The sequence below is a fragment of the Musca domestica genome, unplaced genomic scaffold, assembly GCF_030504385.1.
Source record: "Musca domestica strain aabys unplaced genomic scaffold, Musca_domestica.polishedcontigs.V.1.1 1, whole genome shotgun sequence".
Taxonomy (NCBI): Eukaryota; Metazoa; Arthropoda; class Insecta; order Diptera; family Muscidae; genus Musca; species Musca domestica.
Window position 1 is genome coordinate 41,525,078 of NW_026712114.1, and position 22,225 is coordinate 41,547,302.

A 22,225-nucleotide genomic window follows, 5' to 3' on the forward strand; every position below is an offset into this window, starting at 1 on the left:
ATCACAAAGCCATGACAAGGTTACTTCTGATCTTTACATTGATGTTAACATCCAATAAATCGGATATATAGCAAAATATGTGCGATATATATGTTTATCAAAGAAGATATGTTTGAAAAATCTTTTATATGTCGAGAACGGCTGAACTGATTTCGACAGTTCTCATTAATTCAGAATGGCCTCTTGGCAGGAAAGGAAAAACGTCTAAAAAACGCATACAAATATCTCTCTATACATGAAAATATTGATTTTGTAATATTTTCTCATATTTTTTCAATTTTGTCATATTTTTGGCATATTTTTATTTTGAATTAAACATTTGGTAATATTTCTACAGCTAACAAAACTAATTAGTTAGGATATCAGGATATCATATACAGATCGCATTTATTGCCCGATCCTTACGAAATTTTGCATGGGGAGAAGATGAGGGTCAGAATAGAAGCCTACTCTTTTTGGAGATGATCGCCATATATTTAGGGGTTGAAATGGACCAAAAAACTGCAAAATTGTCAGCAGGTCGTAATTTTCGCCCGATCCTCACTCACATTTGAATGGGGTTACCGGACATTGCAAAAGCTAAGCAGTTTTGGATGGCCATCCAAAAATATTCAATGTGTAAAGGAGTTTGCCAACTTTGTAGACCAAATCCGAAAATGTCCATTCCAGTGGAGAATTCACAAATACAGGAAAGACGCACTTCTGACTATTTCGTTGAAGAATATAGTCAAATGTCTGTATCTCATATAGATGCGTTTCAGTCAAAAACCAATTATAAATGTTAATCTTTTGCCACTTCTGGGAGATCATAGGTCTTTGGGAGATATTGTTTCCAGATCTAGGAAGACCATTTAAGTGCAACATCTACCAATAAATTGGAAATGAACAAATTAGTTTAAGTTGCTATTATTCGAAAATTAGAGAACGAAACCTGATGGCTTTCTTTTATTATTTGTCACAATATCTTGTGGAATTCTTTCGAGTATTTCGCCTATATAAACTGTATGGTTTATTATAGTGTTGTAGGGTATTCAACGGTCGGCCCCGCTCGACTGTAGCCTTTGCTTACTTGTTTTTTAATTATTTATTAAACTTTACTTATTTTTTCATCAAATTCACCACTGTTCCTATGGCGAAGGCTCAAAAAAGAGATGTGATATATTCGCAATATTTAGACACCCATGTCATGCCAAAAAGAGCGTGAAGAAAAAAAACGTCAACGGAAGCTTAAAAGCCAACACGAGACACAAAAACATGAAATGAAATCGGTATCACAACCAAACAAAACTGTTACAGCACGCATGTTTATGGCCAAAACAGCATTGCCACAATTCAAAGCATGTTGTTTGGTATTTTGTTGACTGGTCGGTTGGATGGTTGGTTGGTTGGTGGCATGCGAAACAAACAGAAAACGGTGGCATATTGCATTGCTGGATCTACAGAGGTGTTGAAAGGGTTATCTGAGATGAAATTTGTAGTGAAAATTAACTTTTTTCATCCTGTAATAGAAGGAAATATTTTTGCACCAATTGAATAACCCTCCACCGTCAAAAAAAAAAGAAAAGAAACGTATACAACCATAAGCTATGTACTACTACACGCCAATTGTGTGTAAATGCAACCAGAGATTGGTTTTGTGCAACACGCGTTAACTTTTCATGTCCCGTACCTTGTGGCATGTGAGCGTCTGTATGCCGTCATAAAACGCGTAATATCTTTTCTACTGAGCTTGGGCATTTATTATTGTTGTTCTTTGGCATCAGACATTACAAATTTGAAGTTTATTTTTATAGGCACCTTGACAGCTACAATGAGTCGAGTCGGGCCATAATGGCAACAGGCAGGACTACACCGTGGCAATAAGAGTTAACAAGCTTTGACTGCAGCCGAACGCATTCCATTATGGCCAATATGAAGGTAACCAGCAGCGTATGGTGGCAATGTGTTCGCACTTGATCTTGCGTAGCCGGTTAAAGACAGACAGTTAACTTGAACAAATGGTGGCGGTGTAGAGATTCCAAAGTTATGTACTTAGAGTAAATATTGTAGCTTAAGTTTACAGTATTTCCTATTCTAGTGTTAGGTAAGTGGAAATGGACGTAGATTAATGTATATTCGATGATCAAATACAAACAAGGTAATATGGAGTGTTACAAGGGTGCAATTACGATATCCACATTTTTATAGGGGTATCACGAGGATTACTATTGGATCGTAGGTGCATGATAGAGCTAGTTTTTTGGAAGTTTATATTGTTACTAGCTGAAAACGGGGTGCTTCGCTACCCCTTTTGATTTTCCATGCATTCAAAATTTTATTTACAAATATTTGTTTGTTTTAAAAAAAAAAATTTAAAAAAATCAGAAATTAACAAGTAAAAAAGCTGTAAGTTCGGCCGGGCCGAACTTTGAATACCCTCCTCTATTTGGTACATGTTTAGCAATTTCCAAAACATAAAATCCGTTAAAAATTCTGTTAAAATCTTAAGAATACCGAATGCTTATACGACGACTTGGGCCTGCATACGCAACTTTTGTCATAAGTTATTACAATATTTAAATGCGAAACTTGAAGAAAAATCTGTTTATAATGTAGCTAAAAGCATTAAAATACCGAATATGGGGGGTACCGTTATATGGGGGCTATACGAAGACGTGGACCTGCACAGACAATTTTCCTGCATGGGCTGAAGTATCCATTACGAACTTCACATGCCAAATTTGAAACAATTCCGGTGAATAATGTCGCTAAAATCATCAAAATACTGAATATCGGGAGGTACAGTTATTTGGGGGCTATATGATAACTTGGACCTACATGGCCCATTTACGAACTTAACCTGCCTACTGGCAAAATATATGTGTGCCATATTTTATTTTAGCCTTCTATCTCAATTTGTTCGAAAGATAGCGTGATTACAACAGATAGACGGACAGACAGACAGACAGACAGACAGACGGACATGGCTAAATCGTCTTAGAATTTTACGCTGATCAAGAATATATATACTTTGTTGGGTCTGACATGAGTATTTCGAGGAGTTACAAACGGAATGACAAAATTAATATAACCTCCATAGTATGGTGTAGGGTATAAAAACAATATATATTGTAATACTTTAACGAGTAAATAAACAAATAGCTCAGTCTACCAACGCGTGAACATAACAAGAACAGCTGACCATGTGAAAAGCAGGAACATGCCAAATTTAGTTCGCATACACGAAGGGTTTGTCTTTCGGAGTTATAAATTTAATAGCAAATGCCAAGCGTGCAGGAAACTGCAATCTTTTGAAGTTGAGTGGCATTTCTGTTGCAATTACAGACTTCGAGGTTGAAACATACTTCCCCGTAATAATCGTATCCTCAATTAAATTGTTGTTACTATTAGTCTAATACCAATGCAAAGGCGTTGTGGGTCAATGCTTCTTAATAAAATCATATCCCAATCCGAAACGATTTCAATATAATTTGACAAAATTTACTTTTACACAAAATTTCGTCACATCTTCCATATTTCATTGAAATTGCGTGTACATACCGTGTTTGGTGCGTCAAAAATGTGAAAGCTCGAGAATATATACATGGGAGCTATATCCAAATCTTTCCGATTTCCAATTAATTTGTCTAATTTATTATTGTTATTTATTTATTATTTTTTATTCCGCCACACATTCAGAGTTTCATTGGAATCAGACGTACATATCGTTTGTTTGGTGCATAGCATACATGAAATCGGAAGCTATATCCAAACCCTAACCGATTTCAAAATAATTTGGGAAATTTTTTGTTGGTACCAGATTTCGTCTCTCTGTCTGAATTTCATTGGAATCGGACATACATATCGCGTTGGCTATATCCAAATCTGAACCGATTTCAATATAATTTGACAAATTTATTTTCTGATTAAAATCCCGTCACACATTCCAAATTTCATAGGAATCGAACATGCATATCGTGTTTGCTGCATTAAATAAATCGGTCCAAAATATTTATATATGGGAGCCATATCCAAATCTGAAACTATTTCAATATAATTTGACAAATGTATCTTTTTATCCAAATTCCAAATTTCATTGGAGTCGAATACAGGGTGAGATAAGAAAACTGCAACAAAGTCAAACGCCAAAATGTCGGAAATAGTATCACATTTAAGAATAAGTTTAGATTTGTTCGAATTGGTCACCTTTGGTACGAATTATGGCCTTCAAACAGCCAATGAAACCGTCACACGCTGCCCGAATGTTGCTCTGCGGTATTTTGGCCCATTCCCGGCGAAGCGCTTGCTTGAGGTGATCGACATTTTGGTATATTTTAGTGCCAATCTTGCTTTCCAAAATACCCCAGACACAATAGTCCAACGAATTGGTATCCGGAGATTTTGGTGGTCATTGTGCACTGGAAATGAAGCGGAACCTTCTTTTTGTAACCATTCTTGGGTGGCGCGTGCTGAGTCCTGATGTAATGGCCAAGGTCTGCGGCCAAAATGTTTGCATTCCCAAGGCTTTAATACACCCTCCAGAATATTTTCGCGATAATATTCGGCATTCGGGATATTCTGATGCCACGGTCGATTAATACGAGCAGAGAGTGATCATCGGCTGTTATTGCGGCCCACACCATCATCATGGCCGGCGCTTGAGTTCTGGTGGCCAACCGAGGGTGCACATTTTCAGCTGACCCATTGGCAAGTAAACACTATCATTTTGTTTGTTTACAAACTGCTGGACAACGAATGTTTTCTCATCGGAGAAAACCAAATTCGGCAGTTCACCACTTTCGGCCAAGCGAAGCAAATCTTTAGCTCTTTTGAGTCTATTTTCTTTCTGTTGCGGTGTAAGTTCTTGTTACTTTTCGAACCATTTCTGTTGATGTCCATACATTTCCTTGACGCCGGGCTACGATGGTACGAGACACAAACGATTTATTCACATTTAAATGCTGGAGTGCTCTAACGATAGCCACTTGTGGTTTTCCAGCCAAATATAAAGAAATCATACCATCACGCTTGATTTCCATCACGAATAACTTTTTTTTCTGGAAAATTCTCAGCAAAATGCTTTTGTACGCTTGTACACAGTATAATGGAGCAATTGTCACTGGAACAATTTTAACAGCTGCCGGACGAGTGGCTTAGAAATGACAGCCGTCTGAAATTGGTTGCAGTTTTTTCATCTCACTCTATATGAATCTATGTCTAAACGATTTGAATATAATTTGGCAAATTTATTTTCTGATAAAATCCCGTTGCACATTCCAAATTTCATTGTTCACTGGTGCATCAAATACATAAAATCGACCGAAAAATTATATGGGAACTTTATACAAATCTGTACCGATTTCAATATAATATGCAAATATGGAGACTGTATCTGTAATTGATAAATATATATGTGCATATAAAATCTACATTTTTGGAGGTACCTCCGATTCTGATGATATATCTCCAGTTCCAAGTGGAATTTCAAACAATTATATAGGCTACGTTCCTTTGAGGCGATGTTGTAGTATACTTGAAAATTTGTAGGAAAATCTGTTCAGCGGTTTTCAAGTCCATAAATTACAAACATACAAACTTTTTTATAGATATAAAAAGGTTACGGAAATGGCCCAAAATTAGCTGTGTGATATGGCGGATCCATCGCGAACATTGCTAAATGTAAGAAATGTTGTTCTATCGTTATTGCGTGAACATCCTAATCTACTACATTAACAAGTTAAAAAGTATCAGTCGGTATCGCCGACAGATATATACCCTCAGCCTGTGTTCGATTATTTAAATATAATTTGACTAGTGTTACAATTTTTCAAACGTTTGGCCCTCTATGGAGCAGGTTCCGGAGGAATGGGCCAATATTGTAATTTCGTATCGGACCCAAAATAGGATATAAATATTTCGACGTTCCTGGTATGGATTATATCGACTCATATATATTCGCTTTATTTGAGTGTTTTGTTTTTCAAAATCTTGAACCCTATGTATGGGGGAGAAGAAATGTTTCAATCTATACCACCTTTATAACAGATCTTGTGTTGATAGAAATATTGAGATGTGCCAAGTCTAAATGAAATTTGATGTTAATTTGGTGTTTTATGAGCTTCATGGGTATTCAAAATTTCGACACTTTGTGGGGAGGTACCAGAAGGAGTGGTCCGATACATCCCATGTTAATACCAGATCTTGGGTTTCTAAAAATATTGAAATGTGTGAAATTTGAAGACGTTCGGATCCTTACATCACATTATTTAAGATTTATAATTATTCAAAATGTTGACCCTTTGTGGGGGAGGTACTTGATGGAGTGGACCGATACTGTCCATTTTCGCACATGACCTAGCAATGATGAAAATATGAGGATTTGCAAACTTCGAGCAAAATCGGATTATCGTTTCTCTTTTTGCGCAAAAAATATTTTTTTAAAATGTCGACCTTTTGTGTGAAAGAGTGGGCCGATATTGCTCATCTCCGAACTCGATCTAAGTTTGACAAAAATATTACGATATACCAAGTTTGAATCAAATCGAATACTCCCTTTGAGAGTTATCGTGCGAACCAGCCAGACAGACAGACGGACGGACGGACGGACGGACGGACATCGGTAGATCGACCCCAAATGTTCTGAAACGGATTTGGTCCAAAGAGACCTAGGGTCTAAAACCATTATTTCGACTGGGCACGTTTTGACCATATCAAATGATATATACCCTCTGTAGCCATATGGCTGAGGGTATAAAATGGTTGTACGTAGTTGGGTCATTATAGGTGCAAAGGATAGGTATTGAATTTAAAATTGAAAAAAAAAATGTATAAACTTAGCCTTACATGTCTCATCGTCCCTTTGGATAAAATCCGTTCAGAAGATTTGAAGTCGATCTGGCCATGGGCGTCCATCTGGCCGTCTACCTCATTTCCTTATACGTCTAGGCACTTAGAACTTTGGAAAAACCTATAGAACATCTTCACACCTATAACACAGCGGACATGTTGTTTATTTTTTTCTATCACGCCTTTTATGGTTTCGCTTTTGTAACTCCCACCCGCTTGTAAACATTATTTTTCATTTCTAACGCAATATACACAGCTACATAGCTTTGCCTGCCTTTGGGCTAACCTAACATTACATTATCCCTCTACGTGCGTTTTCTGAGCGACTTTCCGCTTGGCAATAAAATCGAATGATATTTATGGTTCGAGTTCTTCGATGGGTTTTTACTGCTGCGGCTGCTGATTTTTATGATAATTTGTGGCATAATGTTGACGACAATTGTCTGTTTGTTTTATCCGTTTGCTTAGAGGCGAGTTTTTGTTTTTCGCTTACCTTTTTGCCAATAGCTGTTTACCCTTTAAGATATTGAAAAAAAAAAAAAAACAAAATATCGATGTAATAACTTGACAAGAACTGGCCACATGGCGGACGTTTTTTTTTTGCATTTCGCATTCGCCGTGTTAGATTGTATGTAGTCACACCACTCGGTTGTCTCGGGTGTTAAGTGTCACCTGTCATTTATTCTGATGCCAAGATCGATCAATACGACAGAAAGCGACCATTGGCTGTTATGGCGGCCCACACCGTCACCCTGGCCGGCGCTTGAGTTCTGGTGGCCAACCGAAGGTGCACATTTTCAGCTGACCTCTTTGGCAAGTAAACACGATCATTTTGTTTGTTTACAAACTGCTGGACAACGACAGTTTACCACTTTCGGCCAAGCGAAGCAACTCTTTAGCTCTTTTGAGTCTATTTTCTTTCTATTGCGGTGTAAGTTCTTGCACTTTTTGGAATTTCAATGCTTTTGTACGCTTGTGAACAATATAATGAGTTGTTAGTGGAATAATTTTAACAGCTGTTTAACAGAGGCTTAGAAATGACAGCAGTCTGAAGTTGGTTGCAGTTTTTTCATCTCATCCAAAAACTGCTTGAAATCTCAATATCTTAACATATAATTTTCTGAAAGAATATCAGAATCGTGGATTTTTCAAGGAATAGCTACATCCCTGAACAAACCCAAATATAATCTAGTTTTTACAATATATTTTTTGACGAATAACCTGGGTCTTGGACTTGCATTATTTTATGAAGGTGGTAAAAATTAATGCTAAAATATGACCTTTTGGCGAACATTTCAGTCATATTTTTGTTGGTTTTTGAAAAGTTTGCTATATATTTTGAGGGACTCTCAGGGTTATAACATTTGTTTTTTTTTTAATATTTGTTGAAGGACTGACAGGCTATCACAGCAATAATCGTTTAACTATAATTGTGAATTCTTGAGAAGTTTGAGAATTAACTGATCTACTATCGAGGATTTGTTAGTATTATCATTCTCTCCACCATACATAGTATGGAGGGTATATTGAGTTCGTCATTCCGTTTGTAACTTATCGAAATAATATTTTTAGGTCTGTCAATCGGTAGTAATCACGCTAGAGTCAAAGCGAATAAAGATATGAAGCTTAAAAATTGCACAAATCAGTCTTTTGTCTGCAGGCATCTAGGCATCTAGGTGGGCTATATCGGCTCACGATGTCGTATAGCCCCTATGTAACGGTACCCCCCGATATTCGGTATTTTGATGATTTTACCCACATTTTTCAATGGAATTGTCTGAAATTCCACAAAAGGAGTCCCTTGTGGGCATTTTACCCCCTCAAAAAGAATTGTCTATATAGGTCCACGATATCGTATATCCCCCATATAACTGTACCCCCCGATATTTGGTATTTTGATGATTTTAGCCACATTTTTCAATGGAATTGTCTTAAAATCCACAAAAGGAGCTCCTTGTGAGTACTTTACACCCTGGAAGAGAAGCGGTATTTTCCGACGGATTTTTTTTTTTAAATTTCAGTTTCTTCCATATGGTGGAGAGTATAAAAAGTTCGGCCCGGTCGAACTTAGCTGCTTTTTTTCTTGTTGGTATTATTATGTTAGGCTTATGAGAGCTACTTATGTGTATTTGTTGATATTATTAGTATTAATTTTTATACCCTCCACCAAAAAAGGTATGGAGGGTATATTAACTTCGTCATTCCGTTTGTAACTCATCGAAATAATCATTTTAGACCCAACAAAGTATATATATTCTTGATCAGCGTAAAATTCTAAGACGATTTAGCCCTGTCCGTCCGTCTGTCCGTCTGTTGTAATCACGCTACAGTCTAAACGAATTAAGATAGGAAGCTAAAATTTTGCACAGATCTCTCTTTTGTGTGCAGGCAGGTCAAGTTCGAAGATGGGCTATATCGGTCCACGATATCGGATAGCCTCCATATAACGGTACCTCCCGATATTCGGTATTTTGATGATGTTAGCCATATTTTTCAACGGAATTGTCTTAAAATCCACACAAGTAGTTCTTAGTGAGTACTTTATCCCCTGAGAGAGAATTGTCTATATAGGTCCACGATATCGTATATCCCCCTATAACTGTACCCCCTGATATTCGGTATTTTGATGATTTTACCCACATTTTTCAATGAAATTGTCTGGAAATCCACACAAGGAGTACCTTGTGGGTACTTTATACCTCGGCAGAGAATTATCTATATAGGCCCACGATATCGTATAGCCACCATATAACGGTACCCCCCATATTCGGTATTTTGATGTTTTTAGCCACATTTTTCAACGGAATGGTTACAAGGGGTTCTTTGTACACAAGGGGTTCTTTGTGAGCACTTTACCCCCGACAGAGATTTCTCTATATACGTTAACGATAACGTATAGCTACCATATAACGGTACCCCGCAATATTCGGTATTTTGATGATTTTAGGCACATTTTCCAATCGTATTGTCTGAAAATCCACACACGGAGTTCCTTATGAGCACTTTACCCCCTGAAACGGAATTGTCTCTATAGGTCCACAATATCGTATATCCCCCATATAACGGTACTCCCCTATATTCGGCATTTTGATGATTTTAGCCACTTTTTCCAATGAATTATCTGAAAATCCACACAAGGAGTTCCTTGTGAGTACTTTACACCAAGAAATAGATTTGTCTTTATAGGTCCACAATATCGTGTATCCCTCCATATATCGGCACCTTCCTATATTAGATATTTTAAAGATTTTAAAAGAATTTTTAATGGATTTTATTTTTTTTGAAAATTTTCTGATTCGTTCCAAATGGTGGAGGGTATTCAAAGTTCGGCCCGGCCGAACTTACAACTTTTTTACTTGTTTGTTTTTTTTTTTTTTGGCTTATCAGAGTTGTTGTTAAGAATTCGTTAACATTTTTAGAGTACTATCAGCACTGAAATTCTGGAATATTTTATAACAAGGACAAATAGGACCAGAATCGTATATATTTTAATACTATGACTTGAAAGACAACCAAGGATTTTTTAAAGGGTTACTTAATAACGTTGTGTTTTAAGGGTATTTTTTAAAGGACTAATGAGCTATAGTTGTGGTTTTTAACAGAATTTCAGAGGCTTTTAAAGCTGTAATTACAGATTTTTAATATTTTTTCAAGGGCTATCTGAGCTACACTCTCCTTTGTATAAAATTGATTTGAGAAATTATCAAAACTATTACGTAGATTTTTTTAACAACTTCTGAAGGGCTTTCAGATATAAAATCATGGATTTTTTAACAATATTTTTTACAGACTATCAGAGCTATAACCGTAGATTTTTATACCCTACACCACATAGTGGTAAGAGTATTATGTCTTTGTGTATTTGTTTGTAACGTGGAGAAGGAAGCAAGATACACCCATAGTTACTTTTGAGGATTTGCATATAATTACTTTCTGGATCAGTCCGTCTGCGTATTTTTGTGAGATGAGATGAAATTTTCCAAACAATATTTGTTTGGCACAACGACGAACAACGAGAATCGGTTAAAATTCAGATATAGCGTCCGATTTGTTATTTTTGACCTCCATAGTTGTAACAACTATATTTGGGGTAATATATCAGAGCATAGAAATACTTTCGCCAAAATTTATAGAGATCGGTCAAAATTTCTTCGACCGATTTGCTTTTTATAGTGCACTAAACGTTCAATATCAGCCCATATAGAATGGGCTGACCTACGACCAAATTGAGCCTGAAAATATATATGTCAAAAATTAATCGAAATCAATTTAGATATAGCTTTAGCTTCCATATATATTGATTATCCGAATTGTTATTTTTGTCCTCCACATCCGTAATATGAACTCCGTAATAATAATATTCGGGGAAATACAAGTTCAAATTGTAGATTTTCATTTCGATGAATAGCATCAATTTGCTATTGGAGCGGACTTCACATCTCAATTCCAAACAGAGACCACAATATCAAATTTGAGGATTCCAGCCTCATCCCTTCACCCAATACCAAATAGTGTACCATTAAGTACTTTTCGTACAAATATAGTTCAAATTCCTGGGATCGCCCCCATAACGAAGTAGCAGGCAGCTGCTAGTTTATCTAGCTTATATATAGATCATTCTTTAAAACCATAGAATTTATTTCAACCCTTGGGAATTTTTTCTCGTCATTCCTCTAAAAATTGTTTAACATGGAAACTCACATTGTGCAATATCCGCTCTAATTCAGTATGTCAATGCCATTTTCCGTGTTTTAAGATTCCAAATAATACATTACTGATCCCATGAATATTCATTGACCCAATATGTACTCTTCAATTAAGAAATAAACAAAAACATTTACTTCGACATGACCTTCTGACACAGCAAAACATTAATTTTAAATGTTCAAACCCTCAATTGTGTGTATTGGCAATTTTTCAAGTCAAAACATTTTGTATCTATGGCATGACACAGAACATTGTCCATTCACACTGCAAGAACAGCAACAACAACAACAACGACAACGAACGGAATACTTTCGATTTTCACACAAAGATTTCCAATATTGCCTTGAAAAGTGGGTGTTCTCTCTCTTTTGCAACTTAAGATTAAATTAAACAATTTCGATAATTTTATTTCTGTTTTTCCAATTTACATACCATTTGCATTTGTGTTTGTAAGTGTGTGTGTATAGGCAAGTAATTATTTGTGCATTTTATGTTGTTATTGTTGTTTTCGGTTCATGTAAATTGATAAATTAATTATTGACAAAAAAAAGGTCACACTCATGCCGAAATGTTAAATTGCCAAAGAATTACTCACCAGAACAGAAAACGCCTTCTTTGGAAGGAATGACATCAAAATAAGCTTCCATATGCGGGGGGGGATGTGGCCATTGTTAAAGCGGCCGTAGATTTTGGCGAGGAAATAACGACCATTGTTGATGTGTCACGAAATTTACGAAAAAATATGACATGCACCCACATTGAAATTGTGCAAAAATGTAAGGTTAGATTTGCCTGCAATGGAAAAGAGATAAATTACGTTTTGTTTGTAAAACAAACATTGCGAAAATTGTTACCAAATTTGAAATAAGAACAAGTTAAAAAGTATCAGTCGGTTTTGCCGACAGATGTATACTCTCAGCCAATGTTCGATTATTTAAAAATATTTTGACTTCTGTTATGATTATTCAAATTGTTGACCCTGTATTGTGTAGGTTCCGAGGGAATGGGCTTCGGAATATTGTCCATTTTGTATTGGACCTTAATAAATATGATATAAATATTGCGACGTGCCAGGTTTGGAGTTTATATATATTGGTTACTTCCTACACTTTATATAAGATATCTGATAATTTTTAGAAAATGTTAAAATGTACGTGAGTTACCAGATATAGTCAACCGAAGTATTAAATATTGCAATTTTTTTAAGGTGGTAAAAATTTGTGCTAAAACCAGTAGGGAAAAGTCAAAAGTCGGGTGGGCCGACCATATGATACCCGTATGCATATTTAGTAGAGCTCCAGTAGCAAAAGAATTTATTTCAAGTAGATCATATCACTTATAAACATTTAGAGCAGTTATAGTTAGCTGTGGAGTGCATGATATCACTTGATAATATATATATCGGAGCCGAGTTGCACAAAATGGAAACTTACGTCCCGAAAATTACCTCTATTTGGGCTGATATTAGCCATTGTTTGCACAACAAACCTGAAATTGGATTAAGAATATATGTGGGACTTATATCCAAATCTGAACCGATCTTGATAAAATTTGGCAGAGGTATTTTCGAGCTCCATAAGATATCTGGTACCAAATATCATTGTTGTCGAATGCATATTAAGAATTTGAGGGACTTAAAAACCAAATCGGATGAAACATATATATGGGAGCTATAGCTATATTCGAACCAATTTTCTCCGAATTCGATGTACTTGCTTCTACACAGAATTCCGTCGGATATTCCAAAATGCAGGTCATTTGGACTGATACTGGCTATTTGGTGCACAATTAACCCGAAATCGGTAAGTACAAGGTTCCCCATATTCGACGGACCCATCTGGCAACGCCATAACTTTTGACAGAGATGTCACATCGCTTAATGACATACCGCGTTTGAAGCGTCAGTCCAAGCAGATTTTTACCATGAACCAATACACGCCACGCGAGCTCTCTGAAATAGTTGAAATTTACATTCAACAGATGAAGTCAATTGTGAAAGCTCAACGTGCTTTTAAAACATTAAAAAAATGTGAGAAGTGCGCCTTCTAAGAACACCATTAAGCGTTTATACGAAAAATTTTCGACTGGTAAGGCTCTTTCTAATCCGAAGAGGCCATATAAAAGTCGACCAAGGCCATCGGCCGAGAATATCGCTGCCGTACGAGCCAGTGTTGAGAGGTCCCCAAGAACATCCCAAAAACGCCGTTCTCAGCAGTTGGGCATGGCTCGGTCCACTTTACAACGGCTTATTTGCATTGATTTGCATTTGTTCCCATACAAAATTTAATTGACTCAAAGAATGTTGCCTGCGGACAAGCCTCGTCGATTGGAATGGGCCCAAAAGGTCCGTCGAATATGGGCAACCCTGTAAGTTCTTGAACTTTTTGGAATTTCAATGGCTCATTTTTCAATATATTGCGATATACCCCCCACCATACATAGTATAGAGGGTATATTAAGTTCGTCATTTTGTTTGTAGCTCATCGAAATAATAATTTTAGACCTAACAAATGATCAGCATAGAATTCTATGACGATTTAGCCCTGGACGTCTTTTGCACTCACGCTAGAGTCAAAACGAATAAAGATTGGAAGCTAAAACTTTGCACAGATCAGTCTTTTATTCAAGTTCAACTTCGAAGATGGGCTATATCGGTCTCCGATATCGTATCGCCTCCATATAACGATATTCGGTATTATGATGATTGTAGGCATATTTTTCAGTGGAATTGTCTGAAATTCAACACATTCTGAGTACATTATCCCCTGGAAGAGAATTGTCTACAAAGGTCCATAATATCCCTACACCTCCCTCATGATTTTAGCCAAATTTTACAATAGAATTCTCTAAAAATCCACAAAAGGAGTTTCTTTTGAGTACTTTATCCCCTGGAAGAGAATTGTCTATATAAGTCAACAATATCGTATAGCCCCATTGAATTTAACGAAATCTTTGACCGGAATTGTTTCAAATTTCGTATTTAATTTCGTTATGAGTACTACTAGTTATGTCTATGCAGGTCTACGTCTTCGTATAGCCCTCATATAACGGTTTTCATTTAAAAGGTATTTTTCGACAGATTTTTTTTTTTTAATTTTTCAAGATCTTTCAAACTGTTGGAGCGTATTAAAAGTTCGACCCGGCTGAACTTAGTTGCATTTTTACTTGTCATGCTTCACCTAATAAAATCGAAATTTTTATATCCAATTTTATACGAAATCCTTAATTCCATAATCATCTCTCTTTGGTTGAGAGAAATACAGAGTGATATAAATTTTATTGAATGGACGCAAAAAATGTGGGAAATAGCATCAAATTTTAGAATAAGTTTAGATTTGTGCGAATTGGTCACCTTTGGCACGAAATATGGCTTTCAAACGGCCAATGAAACTGATACACGCTGCTCGAATGTTGCTCTGCGGTATTTTGGCCCATTCCCGGCGAAGCGCTTGCTTGAGGTGATCGACACTTTGGTATTTTTTAGTGCCAACCTTGCTTTCCAAAATACTTCAGATACATAGTCCAACGGATTGGTATCCGGAGATTTTGATGGCCATTTTGCGCTGTAAATGAAGCGAGGAACCTCATTTTGTAACCATTCTTGGGTGGCGCGTGCTGAGTGCGATGGTGCTGAGTCCTGTTGGAATGTCCAAGGTCTGGGGCCAAAAAGTTTGCGTGCACAAGGCTTTAATACACTCTCGAAAATATTTTCGCGATAATATTCGGCATTTATTCTGATGCCACGGTCAATTAATACGAGCCGATAGCGACCATCGGCTGTTATGGCGGCCCACACCATCACCATGGCCGGTGCTTGAGTTCTGGTGGCCATCCGAAGACGCACATTTTCAGCTGACCTCTTTGGCAAGTAAACACTAACAAACTGCTGGACAACGAATGTTTTTTCATCGGAGAAAACCAAATTCGGCAGTTCACCACTTTCGGCCAAGAGAAGCAACTCTTTAGATCTTTTGAGTCTATTTTTTCTGCTGCGGTGTAAGCTCTTTCTCATTTTTAAATATTTGCCGAATGGAATATTGCGATATATTCATCTCACGAGCCATTTTTCGGCCACTGCGACGCGGGTTTCGATCAAGTCTCTTCTTTACTTTTCGAACCATTTCTGCTGATGTTGCTGTTTTCTTCCATCCACTTCCTTGTCGTCGGGCTACGCTACCAGTATCACGGTAACGAGCGATGGTACGAGACATTAAATATTTATTCCCATTTAACTTCTGGAGTGCCCTTGTGGTTTTCCAGCCAAATATAAAGAAATCATACTATCACGCTTTAATTCCATCACGAATAATTTTTTTTCTGGAAATTTTTTACCAAAATGCTTTTGTACTGCACTGAAATAAGTATTTAACAGCAGTCGGACGAGTGGCTTAAAAATGACAGCAGTCGGAAGTTGGTTGCTGATATTTCATCTCACCCTGTATTTAGATATAGCAATTTGTAAAGAATCGCTGATTTGTTTCGAAAGTTATGACAGAAAAAATATTGAAAATTGTGACCCTTTTGTGGGTGAGGGTTGGTATGTGTGAAATTTGAAGAGAGTTGGATGCTTATTTCACTTCCTTTAACCTTTTTTTCAAAATCTGGAACCTTTTGTGGGGGAGGTACCAGAAGGAATAGTCCGAACTCTACAATCTTTATAGCGTATCTTGTGTTGATAGAAACATTGAGATGTACCAAGTCTGAATAGAATCAGATGTTAATTTCGCGTTTTATGGATATTCAAAATGTTGACCCTTTGTGGGGGAGGTACTACTCTTAAAGTCAACCATGGCCATGTTTACACCAGACCTTGGGTTAAAAAAAAAATTGTCATATGTGTATGATCTAAGTTTGATAATAATATTACGACGTACAAAGTTTTGACTAAATCGTATACTCTCTTCGAGAGTTAAAGTGCGCACCACCTAGCCAGAGAAACGGACGGACGAACGGACATCCTTAGATTGACATCAAATGTCCTGGAAATGATTTGGTCCAAAGAGACCTAGAGTGTAAAACCGTTATTTCGATGAGACACGTTTTGGCCGTATCAACTGATGTCTGATATCTCTGTAGTAATATGGCTGAGGGTATAAAAAATACTTCCCTCAGTACCGAAAATATATGGGCAACCAATCGACGGTGAACTTAAACGAAAAAAAAAACTGGTTGGTCTTTAATAAAGTCCTGTATTATAGGCCAAAATTAAATAACCACATAATATTAGCATGAACCCCGTGTGGGCGTCTATACATAGCTAGAACAAAATTCCTATTGTACTGAAAGAAACATTTGACGTCATCTGCTGTGGAAAGGAACGATAGAACTTCCTCAATGGAAATGACACGAGAAAACAACCTTTTATATGCCTTCAATTAAATCGGTTCGTTTTGGTCATTTCATGCTGGTTTAGCAGAAAAGGAATTAATTTATCAACCTACACACCAAAGGATAACGTTTTCACTTGTGTCGTATTAAAGTATAACATTATGTAATTAAAGTAACTTTGTGGGGAAGTTGCAACAAGAAGTGGGTCCATAGATTCCTTATTCACTTCAGATGTATATCAAGTTCAAAAAGAATCCCAGACTTGTTTTGCAAGTTATGAGATATATAATTGATGAAAATTGTTGTGTAAGAAGGACATCTGAAAGATATCTATCATCCTCAAACCAAATAGTGGGTTAGTAGAAACAGAAAATGTATGAAGTTTAGAAGGAATCAGATTATTATTTAGCACATGGGAATAAAATTATTATTTGCGATACATTTATTTCAGAGCTGTATTTGGTATCTGGTACCAACATTTACTTTTTGTCGAATGTATATTACGAATGTAAGGGACTTAAACACCAAATCGGATGAAACAAATTTTATGTACTTGCTTCTAGACTGAATTCGGTTGGATGTACCAAAATTCAGGACTTTTTGGCAGATATATTGGCCAGTTGGTGCACAATTAACCGGAAATCGTTTGAAGATATGTATGGGATCTGTATCTAAATCTGAACCGATCTTGAAAATTGTTTATTCCCTCTACCATACTATGGAGCGTATATTAACTTTGTCATTCCGTTTGTGACTATCAGCGTAAAATTCTAAGTCGATTTAGCGATGTACGTCTGTCTGTCTGTTGTAATCACGCTATCATTCGAATGAATTGAGATAGATGGCTAAAACTTTGCACACATGTTTATTTTTCCAGTAGGCAGGTTAAGTTCGTAAATGTCGGTCCACGTTTTTATACAGCCCCCACATAACGGTACCTCCCGATATTCGGTATTTTGATGATTTTAGCGACATTATTCACTGGAATTGTTTCAAATTTGTTATTTGAAGTTCGAAATGGATGCTAGACTCTAAGACAGAAAATTGTCTGTGCAGGTCCACTTCTTCGTATAGCCCCCATATAACAGCACCTCCCAATATTCGGTATTTTGACGATTTTAGCGTCATTATTCACCAGAATTTTTTAAAATTACGTATTTATTTTTCGTTTTGGGAACTACAGTCTGTGACAGAAACTTGTCTATGCAGGTCCAGGTCTTCGTATAGGCCCCATATATCAGTACCTCCCTATACCCAGTATTTTGACGATTTTATGTGCAATACCTACCGAAATTGTTTGAGATGTGGTATTTGAAGTTCGTAATGGATGCTACAGCCAGTGACAGAAAATTGTCTATGCTGGTCCAGGTCTTCGCACAGCTCCGATATAACGGTACCTCCCTATATACGATATTTTGATGATTTTGGCTACATTATTCACCGTTTATTTCAAGTTTCGAATTTGAATATGGTAATGGCTTATGACGAACAATGGCAATGTAGGTCCTCGTCGTATAGACCCCAAATAACGGCTATATTTGGTATTTTTAAGATTTTAACAGAATTTTTAAAGGATTTAGTTTTTTGAAAATTTTCAAATTCGTTCCAAACAGTGGAGGGTATTCAGAGTTGCTTTTTAACTTGTTATACACTTATTTTAGAGCTATATCTGATATCTGGTACCAAAGATCGCAGTTGTGGAATATTACGCGTGTGAGGGACTTTAAACTCCAAATCGGATAAAACATGTATATAGGAGCTATAACTATATCCCAACCGATTTACACCAAATTTGAAGTACTTGTTTCTAGAATGAGTTCAGTCGTAATTGCCAAAATTCAGTCCATTTGGGCTGATATTAGCCATTTGGTGCACAATATACTTTATATCGGATAAAGATATATATGGGAGCCAAATCCTAATCTTAACTGATCTCGATAAAATTTAAAAGAGGTATATTTGAGCAGTATCTGATGTCTGATACCAAATATCATTCTTGTGGATTGCATTATACGCATGTGAGGGACTTAAAACCCCAAATCGGACACAATTAACCCGAAATCGGTTGAAGATATGTGGGAGCTATATGTAAATCTTCCGAATAACATTAATTTCAAAAGGGCTCGTCCTTGTGTCAAGCAAATACTATTTGTAAAGTTTCATCTCAATCGGATACTATATGCGTCCTGCATTTTGTTCACAAAAATACATGGACGGACGGACTGACAATCATAAACCGACTCAGAAAGTGATTTTAATGTAACTATGTGTCTATCTCTCTTCCTTATTCGAAAGAGTTCCACAAGATATTGTGACAAATAATAAAAGAAAACCATCAGGTTTCGTTCTCTAATTTTCGAATAATAGCAACTTAAACTAATTTGCTCATTTCCAATTTATTGGTGGATGTTGCACGTAATTGGTGTTCCTAGATCTGGAACCAATATTTCCCAAAGACCTATAATCTCTCAGAAGTGGCAAAAGATTAACATTTATTATTGGTTTTTGACTGAAACGCATCTATATGAGATACAGACATTTGACTATATTCTTCAACGAAATCAGCTTTAACGAAATAGTCAGAGGTGCGTCTTTCCTGTATTTGTGAATTCTCCAAAAAGTCACGGGAATGGACATTTTCGTATTTTGTCTACAAAAGTTGGCAAACTATTTCACACATTGAATGTTTTTGGATGGCCATCCGGAACTGCTTGGCTTTTGCAATGCCCGGTAACCCCCATTCAAATGTGCGTGAGGCTCGGGCGATAATTACGACCTGCCGACAATTTGGCAGTTTTTTGATCCATTTCAACCCCTAAATATATTGCGATCATCTCCAAAAAGAGTAGGTTTCTATTCTGACCCTCATCTTATCCCCATGCAAAATTTAGTAAGGATCGGGCCATAAATGCGATCTGTATATGATATCCTGATATCCTAACTACTTAGTTGTGTTAGCTGTAGAAAGATTACCAAATGTTTAATTCAAAATGAAAATATGCCAAAAATATGACAAAATTGAAAAAATATGTAACATTTTCTACAAAATCAATATTTTTACCTTTAGAGAGATATTTTTATGCGATTTTTTAGACGTTTTTCTTTCCTGCCAAGAGGCCATTCTGAATTAATGAGAACTGTCGAAATCAGTTCAGCCGTTCTCGACATATAAGAGATCTTTCAAGCATATCTTCTTTGATAGACATATATATCGCACATATTTTGCTATATATCCGATTTTTTGGATGTTAACATCAATGTAAAGATCAGGAGTAATCTTGTCATGGCTTTGTGATTTCGCCGGGATTTAAAATATTCACGGTTTAATGAAAAATTTTGAATTTTTTCAACACAAAAGATATGGTATATTTTACCCGCTAAATATTATCCGATGGCCCCCCAAATTGGTTGGCTTCTTCCCCGCCCTAAACTCTAGCTACATGCGAAATTCCGCGTCGATTGGTCTATAATTGCGACCTGTATAGCTACAGCAAAATCCGATATTTTTTCAGTATTTGGTCCATTTCAACTCCTAAACATTTGGCGATCATCTCCAAAAGAAATAGGCTTCTATTCTGACCCTAACCCCACCTTCGTGCAAAATTTCGTAAGGATCGGGCCATAATTGCGACCTGTAGCGTGATTACAAATTTACATGGACAGACGGACGGACGGACATACATAGCTAGATCGACTCAGCTCGGCGAGCTAGGAAGATCCATATATACTTTCCTATGGGAAACCAATATTTCGAGGTGTTACATAAATTCTGGCCCAATCAAACTTATAATACCCCCAACACATAGTGTTGTAGGGTATAAAAATCAAGAAATGTCATGTTACGAAATTAGCAAAGCATTTGAATTATTTTAAATTACACATTCTAATCCGCCTTCATAAATCAATTTAACGGCATGATAAACACCATAATCAGTGTTGTAGAAATTTAATATAAATAATTGGTGGCTTTGTAACGTTCTTAGGTGCCGTGTGTACGAGTATGCACAATTTAAAACAATTATCAACACTTATCTTCGTTGGTACCACAGAAATTAGAAAATTAAATATTCGCCATAAATCTCTGCCGGGCTGTGGTGTAAATCATTTAAGATTTTAATTAATCTTGGTAGCACAGAAAAACAAAAAAAAAAAAAAAAAACAAATCAATAATTTACTGCAAAACAACATTAAATGTGGCAAATTGGTTGTGCTTTCTGCCAACCATGCCAATAGAGGCGACATTTACCCATACGTCCACCTGGATGTGGGCATGCATGAGTGTGTGCGTTTAAGGCCCGCATAGTTTGAGACCAATGTGAAATATGAAAAATGCGTTTAATTACGAATTCATTTGTGGCCACATTCGGCCGTGTAATCTATGGTGGTATGCATGTGGACACAGGTACGTTTGTGGACACAAAAGTGCTAATTGCCGAACGAAGACAAAGAGATTTTGTGCTTCACCACACGTCGATTGTGATTCGATGCGGACAGAACGTTATTGTGCCTCAAATGGTGTGCGAAAGAATTCCAGCTGAAATGTTGGTATTTGTCACTAATCGAATTAGGGTTGTACAATTTGAATTATTGTTCGGCAGTTCTGTGGAATTTAAATAGGAAGTAATTATGCACTGTAGAGGAATCAACGGCGCTACATAAGTTTCTGGTATAGAGTTAGAGTATAGGAACGTTAAGACCTGGATGAAATGTAAAGATAAAGGAGTGAAAGAAGGATTTCGAAATCTGCCCATTCCTTCAAGTACCAACCCCTACCACAGTCGGAGTTAAGATCTGCGCAAAGTTGAGATCTGAATTGTAGGGGGCACATATAAAGGAGTAGGAAGTAATTATGCACTGTAGGGGCATCAAAGGCTCTACATAAGTTTCTGGTATAGAGTTAGAGTATCGGAACGTTAAGACCTGAATGAAATGTACAGATAAAGGAGTGAGAGAAGGATTTCGAATTCAGCCCACTCCTTCAAGTACCAACCCCTACCACTGTCGGAGTTAAGATCTGCGCAAAGTTAAGATCTGAATTGTAGGGGGCACATATAAAGGAGAAGGAGCAAGACATTGCCCACCCTCGCTCACGATTTGAAGAGAATTCTAAAATCTCTTTCCATGTGAACTTATTATTTGTCCAATTTTACAATTCTTGTACAATATTCTCATTCCACAGTGCCTGTGGGTGATAATTTAAAATTGTCACCTACATTTTTGCAGTTCACTGACTGCAAATCAATTCAATGATTAACGTAACACACCTCCAAGAAATATTCGAAATATTGCAATGGCAACTAACAGCGATGAAGAATGTGTGGCGTTTCGAATTCATTTCGTTTGAAAGTTTGGATTTTCCACACAT